The following is a 12,864-nucleotide window of genomic DNA, read 5'->3' on the forward strand; positions in this document are numbered from 1 at the left end:
AGCACGAAAGGGGATCGATCGAGTTGCTGGGCTTGGGCCAGATCTTTATTGGGCCACGTGGGCCATACAGCCGTTAGTGACTGCTTTCCCAGTATTAATTAGTGGACTATTTTATTATTACTAGTGGAGATGCACGTGTCTGGTCACGTATTTAAAGAATTATTATATTTAAAAATACCACATATTTAAAAACAACATAAGACTCAAAATTGATATAACAAAGTAAAGTTGGATTACATGGAACGACTACTGAAACAACTAAACTATTTTTTATTAAATACGTAGCAATCCACTCCATTCTAAATCTAATCTAATCTAGATTCTCGTATGGAGTTTCTTCGGTTTTGATTCCTTGAAGATTCTCGCAACTTATTAATTTATTATTTCCAGGTATGAATTTATTATGTCCATAAATGCTGCAACTTATTAATTTCCATCTTACCAAATACCTTTATTAATTTCAGTGCAGAGATTAACAATTTATTTGTCAGCCGAGGCCCGAGCCTTGAGAGGATTATTTTTTAAAAAGAAAAACAGGAACCTTGATAGGATTTGGGGACAGGAATGGGGCAGGAAGGACTGTCGTGCTGTTTAATTTGAAGAATTTCATTTATCGAAACTGAGCCGCAATTTCAGAGCTTGATGGCAACTCAGAACAAGATTTATAACTTGACATCGGTATGGGTTAGTATGCGCTCTTAGGGCGCGTTTAGGGCCCAAATTTTTTTGGGAAAGTTACTGTAGCAATTTTTCAGTCGAAGATTAGGACTAAACATGATCTAATTATAAAACTAATTACACGGATGGACGGGAAATCACGAGACGAATATATTAAGCCTAATTAATTCATCATCAGAGGTTGGTTACTGTAGTATGAAATTATCTAATCATTGCATAATTAGGTTCATTAGATTCGTCTCGCGATTTTGCCCGGGGGTTGTGAAATAGGTTTTGTCAATTATCCACATTTAATACTTCAAATTAGTGGTCAAACATTGCAAGTTACTGTAGCTCATGAAAATTTTTGGAAACTAAACAGGCTCTTACTTATCCGAAATGGCTCAATAATAGAATGATGGACATCCCCAAATGGATTTTTTGTGACATGCAACTTTGAACCCATTTCGGCAATGAGTTGGCAGTTGGCACTGCAAACTCCAACGGTAGATAGATACAATTGGTATGAGATTGGACACCTCAAACAAGAATCTAAAGTCAAACTGGGGAAGACTGTCATTCCCCTTCACTTGCTCAGCTGCGGCACTAAACTCATGACATAGCAGGGAACAAAGATCGCGTAAATGACCCCCACTTTGTTCATGGGTACTGCTGTAACTGAATTCTCTTGGAGCAATTTAGGTTATATGGCTAGTCGTGCACCAATGCAATTGCATTTGTAATTTATAAATATAAATTTGTTTGGCTGGATAGGTTGAGGTTTTTATATGGAACTCAGATATTTGCAGGCCTACCAGGTGCTCTGCAGGCAGCATCTAAAGGCAAGATGCTTGACAGGAATCCTTTTTTAATGGGGGTTTACTTAGTGACTCTTGCTTTTGTAATAACTACTTGTAATCGGTTCATACCAGGATCGTATGCACAGTTCTGCAATTTCCATGCATTAGTGAACAATGACTTTTTTTACAATGGAGCTATTTTCGCTCCTTGCAAGCAAGGTGGAGGAACGCACCAACTGCTCTGCATGTTGTCAGGAGTAGGCATTGTGGGAGGATTACTGGTAACAACACCATTTGCTGCAGCTTAATTGTTATGTTGGACGGTTGGACCCCAACCGCATCATCTTAAGTTGGTGAAGGCTGGTTTGCTTCGGTGTTATCTTTTGCGTGCTCTTGCTGATGCAGAATTGGTTGCACGTCATACTTGTTTTTAGCAGATTGAAGCTGCTTTTCAGCATTTGCTCCAGGCAGCTTTTTCTTGCTTGTCACCAAGGATTTGCCAAGGCATGGGTCCCCTCAATCAGTAGCTGTGGAGATGCCGCGATCAACTTCTGCACCTGCTTGCAAATCAACACAAACAATGGTTAAATCACATATTAAACTCAAAATTACACGTAAGTTCACATGCCCATAAGCATGAGCTAGCAGAAGTTCATTTATTTGCCGCAGACTCACTTTGATCAATCTATGCAGCTCAAATACTTGGACAGCAAAAACCCTCTGCTGACTGTATAGAGTTTAAAGAAAAGCGAGTGTAAACAATGGGAAAAAGGAATTTATAAAGAGATTAAATTTAATATTTGAAGCACATCTGACAAAGAAGGAAAGGCAGTCACTATATGACATCGCACAAGGACAAGGTACACCAATTTGCATCTTTTCTTGTCTACCTGTAGTTAAGCTCCTAGTTCATGTGTTGAGAGTGAATTTGAAATGAAGCAGTATTTAGAAGGGTATGTTCTAATCCATACAGCTCCATTTGTGGTTATAGCAGGAACAAAGCTTGAAAACAGTGATAAATTGTTCAATGGCAAAGTAAAAGAATCCTGACTCAGAGAAGATATGATGGACATAAACTGTTTAGCCCAGTCAACCAGACACTAACTCATGCAATGGTCACCAACACAGTATGTGCTCACAGACCATTTAATATTACTAAAACAGTAAGAACATGGGCTCGATTTTTCGATACTTGACAATACCTCTTTTGGCTTTCCAAAAATGCTTTGGGCCAGTAGCACCGACAACATCATCTGGAGAAATCTCCATTTCAGGTAGAGATTCCACCGAGGAATAAGACAAATCATCATTTTGCACCACACCATGATGTGACCTTTTCCTCTTCTCACCTCTCTCTTAAACCATGCTCCAACATATTAGAATTACCATTCTGTTCCATATAAGCATATGGCTTAGATGATGGTGCCATTTTAGCTTTTGGAGGGTTCTGGGTCTCAACAGCATTCTCCTTCCTGCTCTTACTATGAGAACTCTCAATTTCAGAATGTTGCTTATCAGCAACATTATATTTGTTCAGCCTGTCCCTGAATAAAGATACTTTTAGGTCTTGTCTCCCCAACACTATATTTCTCTTTTGATTTTTGAAATGATGAAGTCCTCTCTTCGATTTCCAAGTCTATCCTCACTTTTGTTGGCTCTTTCTCCTTAATTCCAGGAGACTCCCTTGATTTTACATCAGAAACTTTCATTCCTTCTAAGTGTCTCTTGTCAGTGTTAGAACATTTTGTAGACGATTTAGATAATGCAGCCACATTCTTATATGGACTTGTGGTAGGGAAGGGTGCGACCTTTTCTTGAGTGGAATGTGGAGGCATCGCATAATATAAGACTGAAGGAACTGTAAAATCATCATCATTAGTCAATTTCTTCCCCAAAGAAGTCCTATTGATGTTCTCTCTATGTTTTGAACTACATTCTGCAGTTGGTCCTACAGCATTGGTGTCCTTCTCACCCACAACGACAGCCTTCTCTTCCTCTTCCTTTGCATCCTCACTTCCGACTTGCCATCTAGAGATTCCCAAATCAACGCCAGATCGAGAAGGCCCAAAGAAGATATGCCACAAATTTGCCGAAGAAACTAAATTAAATCAACCTAAGGAACAGACCTGCCACAATACCCGGTTTGTCATCGTCGTCGAGCGCGATAACCATTACTGGGATCCTGAATAACCAAATGAAGAGAACAAGACAGTTAGCCACCCTGAACAACCACCTTGAATAACCACCCTACAAAGGCTATACTACATCAATATGAATGATTAATATCGCATAAATCATGACCTTCACAACATCATGTTCAATAGGAAAAAAGATCTCCATACAAAGGAAAGAAAAAAAGTTGTCCATAAAAAGATATAGCTTATACTCAAGTTCATCGGTGTAACGTATACATAAAAGGAACATGTCTATATTAAAACATCATCAAATTGGATCAACCTATCACCTCTGGTTAGTTGCAGGGATCAGGTGGTGCAAACTGATCAACCCATTGGAGTCTGTCCTTATGTTATGTTGAATAAATATTGCACCGAAGAATCTTAAGTACTCAAGCAAGTGAATTTCAGCAACTATGGTCTGACCTTTACAGTGCAAGTAAAGATACTTATAAAACCTAGGAGATGCATGTATCATCTAAACATTAAACTATTGAAAACAACTTAGTATCTCCGGAATGAGAGAAAAACATAAAATGTTAACTTGAGCCAAATAAAAAGGCAAGTGCAAAGAACATGAATTGGATCAAGGACAGAAACACTTGTTTTTTTTTTGAGGAAAACATAACTGGGGCTTTATATCCCATATCGAACATAAGAGGCATTGTCCCATAATGGATTCAAAGCAGGAGCATGCTTCATGGCTATATTGGACAGGTTAGAAGTTTTGCATTAAAGGATGCAACCGGATACTTCGAGTTAATACTATACTATCTGTTTAAAGCATACAAAACCATCTCAAGTGGCAGGCTACGATAGTCGAGCATGAAAAAAAAATCTAGTACAGTTACCGTGTCAAATCAAAGGGCAAGGTGCAGGGGCAAATTTTCCTTCTCTAATTCATAAAGGTGACTATGATACTACCAGTTCAGATACAGTGTGAGTTAAATCTTTAAAATAAGTAACTGCAAGGCTAAGCTAGTCCAGTTGTAATGTATGTGATCTCGTAAACTTGCTCTTCCAGATTTACTAATAAGCCTGATGAATAATTACTATCCAACAGACAGACTCAGCAGAATACCTCTCCATGTAGTAAAACCAACACAGATATGAAATTTCTGTTATATCTACATGTGGCATGTCACTGATCAAAAACCAACACAAGAATTTTTACATGTGGCATGTCATATCTACGGATAAAATAATGAAATGTAGACAATAAGTTGCCAACCTATCAACAGTCCAACACAGATCTGAAATTAATTTGTCGGAAACCTGCTTGGCATGCCATGCCATCCTGTAGTTTTTCAATAGTGCAGAGCAAGCAAGTCTCACATCAACAACCATAGGTGCCAATTTAGTCATTTATGGTACTTAACCTACATTATTTTTCAACCAAGTATTGAGCAAGATCTCTTCAGAAATAAGCATATAATATGATAATATAAGCGCATTGTCAGTACTTGCTTTCCTGCTCCACTTAAAAATAGGGGTTACCACTAAGCACACAAATATTGCAACATAGAAATGTTGGGCTGAACACATCCTGCTTGTTCCGTATGGCAGCAGTCATCAACTTTGTTTTATACACATTTATGTGAATATAGGCATATACTTTCTTAGGGGCCATCATATAGCTGTTCAGTAGCAGTATTCCAGTTGAGAGGCTGCTGACCTGGGCTCGAACCTGTGTGCTCGCAGGTTGTGTGAGTAGCTTCCTAAAAGGGTTAGGTACTCGCCTCTAAGACCAAGGGGACGTCACCTCCTGTGGTCGAGGAGCCCCTGACCTTGGGGTGGGAGAGAAACTTGACGGCGTTCTCGATGTAGTCCTCCCTCATGGGCTGCGGCGCCGCCTCGAACACGAGCTTGTTGGTCCCAGCTCCCGGGTCAGCATCTGCTGCTGCTGCTGCTAGGGCAAGGATCCCATCCAATCAGGCATCAATCAGGCTCCCAATCCCTTGTAGTAGAGTTGGGAATTGAGTCAAATCGAACGGTAAGAGGAGGGAATATGATCGAATTGGAGAGAGGCAGGTACCTGTGCTTGGGGATTGCTGTTGGCCGGAGCCGGTGGCGGAGGCCATGGCCTCGCCCATGCCTCTCGCGGGAGTCCACTGGATCCGCGCCACCATCCCCGCCATCTATGACGACCTCCACCATGCCTTCGTCGTCGCCGAGGGGGCCGCCTCCACCACCGCTGCTGGATCCGCCGGCCATATCCTAGGTTTTCAGTCGAGGCCCAGCCGCCCAGGCAGGGGCTCGGTGGCGGAGGATTGGCGCGGGGGCGGGGGAGGAAAGGGCGCGGGGTGTAGGAGGAGTAGTGCGGCGGTGTGGGGCACACAGGCCGGAGGAGCATGGGGGCGGAGGAGCAGGAGGCTTGGTGCGGGCGCTGGGGAAGCAAGGGCGCGGGGGTGCAGGAGTAGCAAGGCGATGGGGGCGCACGGGGGCGGAGGAGCGGGAGGCAAGGCGGAGAGAAAGGAATGCAATGCGTGAATGACGGGGCGAGGCGCGGAAGGCGGGGGTGGGTACAGGCGGGCGGGTAAAGAAGGCTGCGGTGACAAAAAAAAAAATGGTTTTGGGCGGAATCATTTCGGAAGACGCTGTTTTTTTTTTCCACCGGCTCCTGTCAAGCACCTAAGCTCGCTATTAAAATATGTTTTGTGAGAGGTACGTGTAGATTAATTTTGGTGCAAAATATATTAGAAAGTTTAATCCTTTTTATAGTATAGATTAGTTGATTCTGGCACAGTTCGTCAATTCCATGACTACAGCTGTTCAGGAAATAGAAATCCCTAGCCTTGCTAGGCCCGGGCAACTCGGCGGTTTTTTTATTTTTATATTTTTTATTTTCGTTTTTCTCAAAAATATATATTTGATTTGGAAATTTACAGGAATATACCCCGGCCGCCCCGCTGCCGGGCGGCCGGGACCTGGCCGCCCGGCTGCCGGGCGGCAGGGACTTGAACGAAAAAAAATGCAGACAGGTCCCTGAGGCCGGTCGCCGGCAGCGGGGCGGCCGGCCCCCCTGGCCGCCCGGCAGCTGGGCGGCCGGCTCTAGCACCCCTATATAAGGGTTGGCTGGTCCCCCCACCCCTCATTTGCATCACTACAATTCCAGAAATAAAGAAAAAAGAGAGAGGGAGGGAGAGAGGCGAAGCCCTGCCAGATTTTCGAGCCGGCGACTACAGGTAACCAAAATTCTTCTACGCTTTACAAATAGCATGATTGTGTGTCCAGATATGTCGAGTAATTATTTTTGTTGAAACAGTAGATTAGCAATCAATTTAATATCATGATTCTGTGTCCAGATATGTCGAGCAAACTTCGTTTTCAAGTTCATTATGGTGACGGATATATTTCTCATGATGCGTATGGAGTAGATCTATCAGCTTTTGAACGAAGAGAGTGCGGAATAGATAAACCCTTAGAGAGGAGTTTTGGTTCCATACGCAAATGGTTTCACGAGATATTCAATGTGAATCCAAAGACTCATTTCCTAACCGTTCAGACTGTGACAAATTGGTGAACTGAAGGGGATTTCTGGGAGTTGATGCTTATAGCAAACACCGAAGAATGGCGGACTTACATGCAAGCAGCTCTTGACCGCGGGTGGCCTCTTGCAATGTTAATTCAGATTCACCAGAAGGCAGGCCATTTCGGTGAAGGATCAACAAGTACATCATCTCATATGAACCAAGCAGTGGAACAAGAAAATGAAGATCAGAACATGCATGTCACAGAACCTGAGCCGCAAGGTATAGCTGATCAGGTAGGAGAAAAAGAAGATCAGAACGTGCATGCCATTCAACCTGAGCCGCAAGGTTTAGCTGATGAGGGTGAGCGGATACCTGGAATTGCGGAAGCTGTACAGAATGAAGACCAAGAGGCTCGAATGATGGAAGAATGTGGGGACTCATCAGACGATGAGGACTACCCGTTGCTAGGTGAATGGAGAGGTAAGAGTTTTGGAAATCCAGTGATACAGGATATTAAGAGTAATGAGTACGAATACAGAGAGAATGAGGTCGTGCAGGGGGCAAAGTATCATAGCATTGAAGCTGTGAAAGATGCTGTGAAGCTTTGGGCTATATCGTTGAGGAAGGAATTCAGAGTTGTCAAGTCTAGCAGCAAAGAATATGAGGTGAAGTGTGTCAATGGCGATTGTACATGGCGAGTACATGCCTACAAGGACAAGTACAAGACACACTGGGAGTGTTCAATTGTTACACCACATACATGTAGATTAACTGCTGTTGCTCAAACTCACCGTAACATCACATCTACTTTTGTTGCCAAGAAGATGTATGGGGTGATTCTGGACAAAATTGATTATGAGCCAAAATTGATAATGAGGGACACCGACGACCGTTTTCAATACAAAATCAACTATGCAAAGGCTTGGCGGGCAAAACAAAAGGTGTTTGAGATGAGATTTGGCACATATGAGGCATCATATGATAACTTGCCTCACATGCTGTCAGCAATTGTGCAGAGAAATCCTGTAAGCGCGGCTGATACCTACATTGTACCGAGTTTAGATGGGGGACCTAGGTTTCTGCTTCGTGCTTTCTTCTGCCTTGGTGCATGTGTGAGGACATTCATGTATTGTCTTCCTGTTCTATGTATTGACGGCACATTCTTGACAGGAAGATATAAGGGGACAATACTGACAGCAATTGGAGTTGATTGCAACAAGCAGGTGGTTCCCATCGCCTTTGCTTTTGTTGAGAATGAGAACACAGAGAGCTGGTACTGGTTCCTTGAACGTGTGAAGATTCACGTTGTTGCTGGAAGGCCTGATGTTTGCCTCATCAGTGACAGACATGCTGGTCTTCTAGCAGCAATAAGGCAACTACATGAAGGAAGTCGAGGACAGCCTCCTCTATGGTCAGATGTTGTGAGTAGGTGGTGCATAAGGCATATGGGTGCAAATTTTTTTGAGCGCTTCAAGAATAAGGAACTTATGAATTTGTTCAAGAGATTGTGCACTCAGAATCAGCAACGGAAGTTTGATGCATTGTGGCAGGTGCTAGATAACATGTGCGCCGAGCTGCTAAAGGAACAGACCTCAACCTCCAGCCGGAGACGTTCCGGCGGCGGACCTTTCACACAGTGGATTAAGGATGCACCTAAGGAGATGTGGTCAATTCTATACGACACTGGTGGTCGTCGATATGGGATCGAGACAACCAACCACGCAGAGTGTTACAATATGGTAATGCGTCATGTTTGTGGATTTTCTCTTGTTGGCATAGTTGAATTCATCATATACGGATGCACAAGGTACTTCAGAGAGCGGTACCAGGCAGCTGCTGTCTTACTTAATGATCCAAGTGTGACTTTTTGTAATAGGGTCACTAACTACATGAAAGAAAAGATTGAAAAGGCTCAATATCACAGAGTGGTCTCTATGGGCACAAAGGATCAAAGATTTGAGGTTTCATGCAAGGACAGGACAGGGCAGGGTGTCCGCAGACAAAGGGTCGTTTAGGATTGCTTGATAACGTCAGAAGGCAAGGTTTTTTGCAGATGCAAGAAGCCACAGCTTCTTCACATACCATGCTCCCATGTCATTGCGGCATGTTCAGAATCTGTGTTGGATCCTGGGGTTTTTGTTTCACAATATTACAGAAAAGAAACCGCTGTGCACACTTGGGGCCATGAGATATATGGCATAGGCAGTCTGGGATCATTCACTACACCAAATATCTCTCCAATGTACATTCCCAATCTAGATGCTAGGAGAGGGGTAGGTCGACGGCAGACACTTCGTATCCGTAACGGAATCGATGAGTCTGAGGCAGGAAAGAAGAAAAAAAGATGCAACCTGTGTGGAGCAGATGGTCACACTTACAAGAAGTGCCCTAAAATGCAAGAAGATAATGCTGGTGCTGAAGTTGGACCTTTTGGAAATCCCACCGATGGATTGCCTCCGGAGTTTGGAGCCCGTCGCGTCTAGATTTTGTTATGTGTGCATATGTATTTGAACCAGATGTATGGATATGTATTCCGACCTGTATGTGATAATTACATTTCGTTATGTATGGATATGTATTTGCACCAGATTGTAGCATGTAATATTACGAAGGTATTGTTCTGTGTTTGAATTGTTCTGTGTTTTGCTTGATTTGAATTGTTCTGTGTTTTGCTTTATTTTAATTGTTATGTGTTTTGTTTTATTTGAGTTATTCTGTACTTTTCAACTCTCCTTGATGAATTACGAATTATTTGAGCTTGTTTTGCTCCCTGATTATATATATATATGATGGTTGGAAGAACAATCCAAGAACACAGAAGAGAGTGGTAACTCAAAATTCATAAATAGAAGGGTAGTGACGAATCATAAATTTTCGGTTTGCAATACAGTTTTGTAAACAATGCTACGATTACAAAGCAGAGGCCTAAGACGTTCGTACTACTAGATACTTGAACAATGAAAACCATGGCATGTGCAACACGATAACCTCGTGTTGTGAGTAAACCTAACATGCCTTAGGAAATGTAAAATGCCGGGATTACATGGTGGTACTTTACTGAGTGCACCGGGGATATTTTCCCTTCCTAATAGCTTCAGACCCTGCTTCCTTAGCACGGCGGGCCCTCTCTCGCTTCCTCTCCCTGTCAGCTTCACGTTCCTCTGCCTTCTGACGTTCCACTTCTGCAATCCTCTTCTGAATGTCTTCCTGGTTTTTCTTGCGCTTCTCCTCCATCTGTTCTTCATGCAGCATTCGTTGCCACCTTTGTGCAGCCCACCTTGCTTGACGCTCCACGTGGTCCTTATCCTGCTGAGATTGCTCGGTGTCTAACCACTGCACGAAATCACATAGAGGCAGTGGAGTCTTTCCCCAAATCATGTTAGAAGTCTTTACTAGATCAGAAAGTGACAAACTCTGATAGTGTTTTGTAGTACCTTTGCTCGGTCCTTGCCGTAATGCTTGGGCGGGTCGTACTCGTAATTCTCGCACATGAAGAATCTCTTGCCAAAGTCGTCCCCCAAAACCCTTGATTTCATTAGTTTGCACAAGGATCCGCAAAAACACATAGGCACCTGGACTCCTTGGGGGACTGTTTCCGTCACCTTATTCCATGGAATGTACGTGGATCCTGAGGATGCCATGGTGTTGAGCCCTGGCAATCACAAGTGAGCAATCAGATTGCTAATATACTATATCAACGCTAATCAGTATCAGTAACTACACCTAAATGTACCACTAATCACTCCTAATAATAATTAATCTGATTGCTAAACTATTTTCTAACATTTTCTAAAAATGTTTCTAACATGTTCTATAATTTTCTACAATTTTCTAACATTTTAGTAACATAAAGTCGCCGCCTTGAAAATCCGACAGGGCTTCGCCGCTTTGCCTCTCCCTCACCCCTCCTCTCCCTCCCTCTCTCTCTTCTTTTTTTTCTGGATTTTTAGTAAGCCAAATGGGGGTGACGGGGCAAACACCTTATATAGGGCTCGGCCAGCTGCCGGGCGACCGGCCCCAGGGACCTGTCTGCAATTTTTTTTCTTCTTTTTTTTGCGTTCAAGTCCCTGCCGCCCGGCAGCCGGGCGGCCCGGTCCCGGCCGCCCGGCAGCGGGGCGGCCGGGGTATATTCCTGTAAATTTCCAAATCGAAAATATATTTTTGTAAAAAACGGAAATAAAAAATATAAAAATAAAAAAACCGCGGCAACTCGGCGGCAATTTCCGTCGGCGAGGTTTCTCTCTCTACTCATGTTCCCCTCGCCTTCCCTGTTCGGGCTGATCAAGGGGCCGACCTGCTCGGCTAACTCGGCCTTGGCAGGGGTATTGTTGGCCAATGGGCTGGCCGGCCCGACACAGCACCAGCCCGATTAGGCCCGGGCCGATTGACCTGATAACTTAAGAACGAACAGATCATGGCATGATAAGCTAACAAGATATCGAAGCAATCATGAACAAACTTTTCATAAATAGAGTAACGATATATAGTTGGAACACAAAGCCATACCGGAGGCCGAGAATTGCTCAACGACCTCAAGGACGACTGGATTCGCTCAGAGATGAAGTACTAGCCTAGCTCCACTACCCCATGGCGGAGTACAAGTCAAGAGAGTGAGCGAAGGAGAGAGGCTTCAAGTGTTGTGTGTTGAAATGGGAACGGGAGGGTTCCTTTTATAGCTTGTAGGGTCGGTTCCCGTCATTTCCCTACATGGAAACATTCGTAACCGACGTTAGGAGGATGAGATCAGATCTCCCGCCAAGATGCACCTGGACTGTTTTCAGTCCAGGTTCAGCCGACCTAGGGGGTTGGCCGACCCCTGGCACCGCCTCTGGCCACCGCCTTTACTTGGGTGACTGACAGGTGGGTCTCTGTATTGGGTACGTGTGTGTCGGGGCTTTGTACGATGTCTGTTTGCTCTGACATGTGGGCCTTCTTTTGGATGTGTGACGTAGAACACGATCTTCTGTGGTTTCTGCTGCGTCTTCTTCGTGTTTTCGTCTTATTCCGAACTTATACTCCTAAAATGATAAATTCTCCAAAACAACTATGGACATAGATTAGTGATACAAATATGTGAGCAAGAGGTATGGTTTTCTTTTCTTGTGAGTATAGTTGACGGTTGGATTTTGTATTTAAGGATGTCAACAACACCCCCAAGCTAGCCCTTTGCTCGTCCCGAGCTAAGTTTGGCTCATGTTTTTTGTTGATCAGGAGTTGCTACAATGTTAAATTCCTAACTTATACCTTAGGCACAACCAAGTATTCTTACCATGATTTTGAATAAGTTGGTCTTGATCTTACCTCTTACCTTACTCCTGTGGGGCTTATAACTTCACCTCATCTTTGGCGGTTGAGAGTCAGATTGGTATCACCTAGTGCCAATATTTCTTTTTCCTAAGTTCAACCGTCAATCCGGAGGTTTTGTAAAGTTTTTCAAAAGAAATTTCTAAAGTTCCTCGGATAATCTCTCGGATCACTCAATGTGTATGATTCCTTACTAAGGCTTTTTATTGTGCCTTTCTTCCTCATCCTACCTCTAATGGCTTTGTTTTTGTGGAGCTGTAGGTATAGAGGAGTTGAAGGCATACTTGCTTCTCATATTTTACTAAGTCAAAGACTGAATCCATGGGAAAAACAAGTCAAGCCTCGTGCGTACCCTTCTTTCCATCACACTACACACTCACTCGTGATTCTATGAGATATGCTATTCTTTTATATTAACTCTGAAATCGATTTGTAGAGGCGGGTGAGGCCATGACC

General features: G+C 43.4%; 1 pseudogene; it reads right to left on the reverse strand.

Annotated features, from left to right (window-relative positions):
• Positions 1-1,554: 1,554 nt before the first annotated feature.
• On the reverse strand, positions 1,555-5,712 carry LOC120652457 (annotated as a pseudogene).
• Between the last annotated feature and the right edge of the window lie 7,152 nt (positions 5,713-12,864).

This window comes from Panicum virgatum, chromosome 1K (genome assembly GCF_016808335.1).
Source record: "Panicum virgatum strain AP13 chromosome 1K, P.virgatum_v5, whole genome shotgun sequence".
In the NCBI taxonomy this organism is placed as follows: Eukaryota; Viridiplantae; Streptophyta; class Magnoliopsida; order Poales; family Poaceae; genus Panicum; species Panicum virgatum.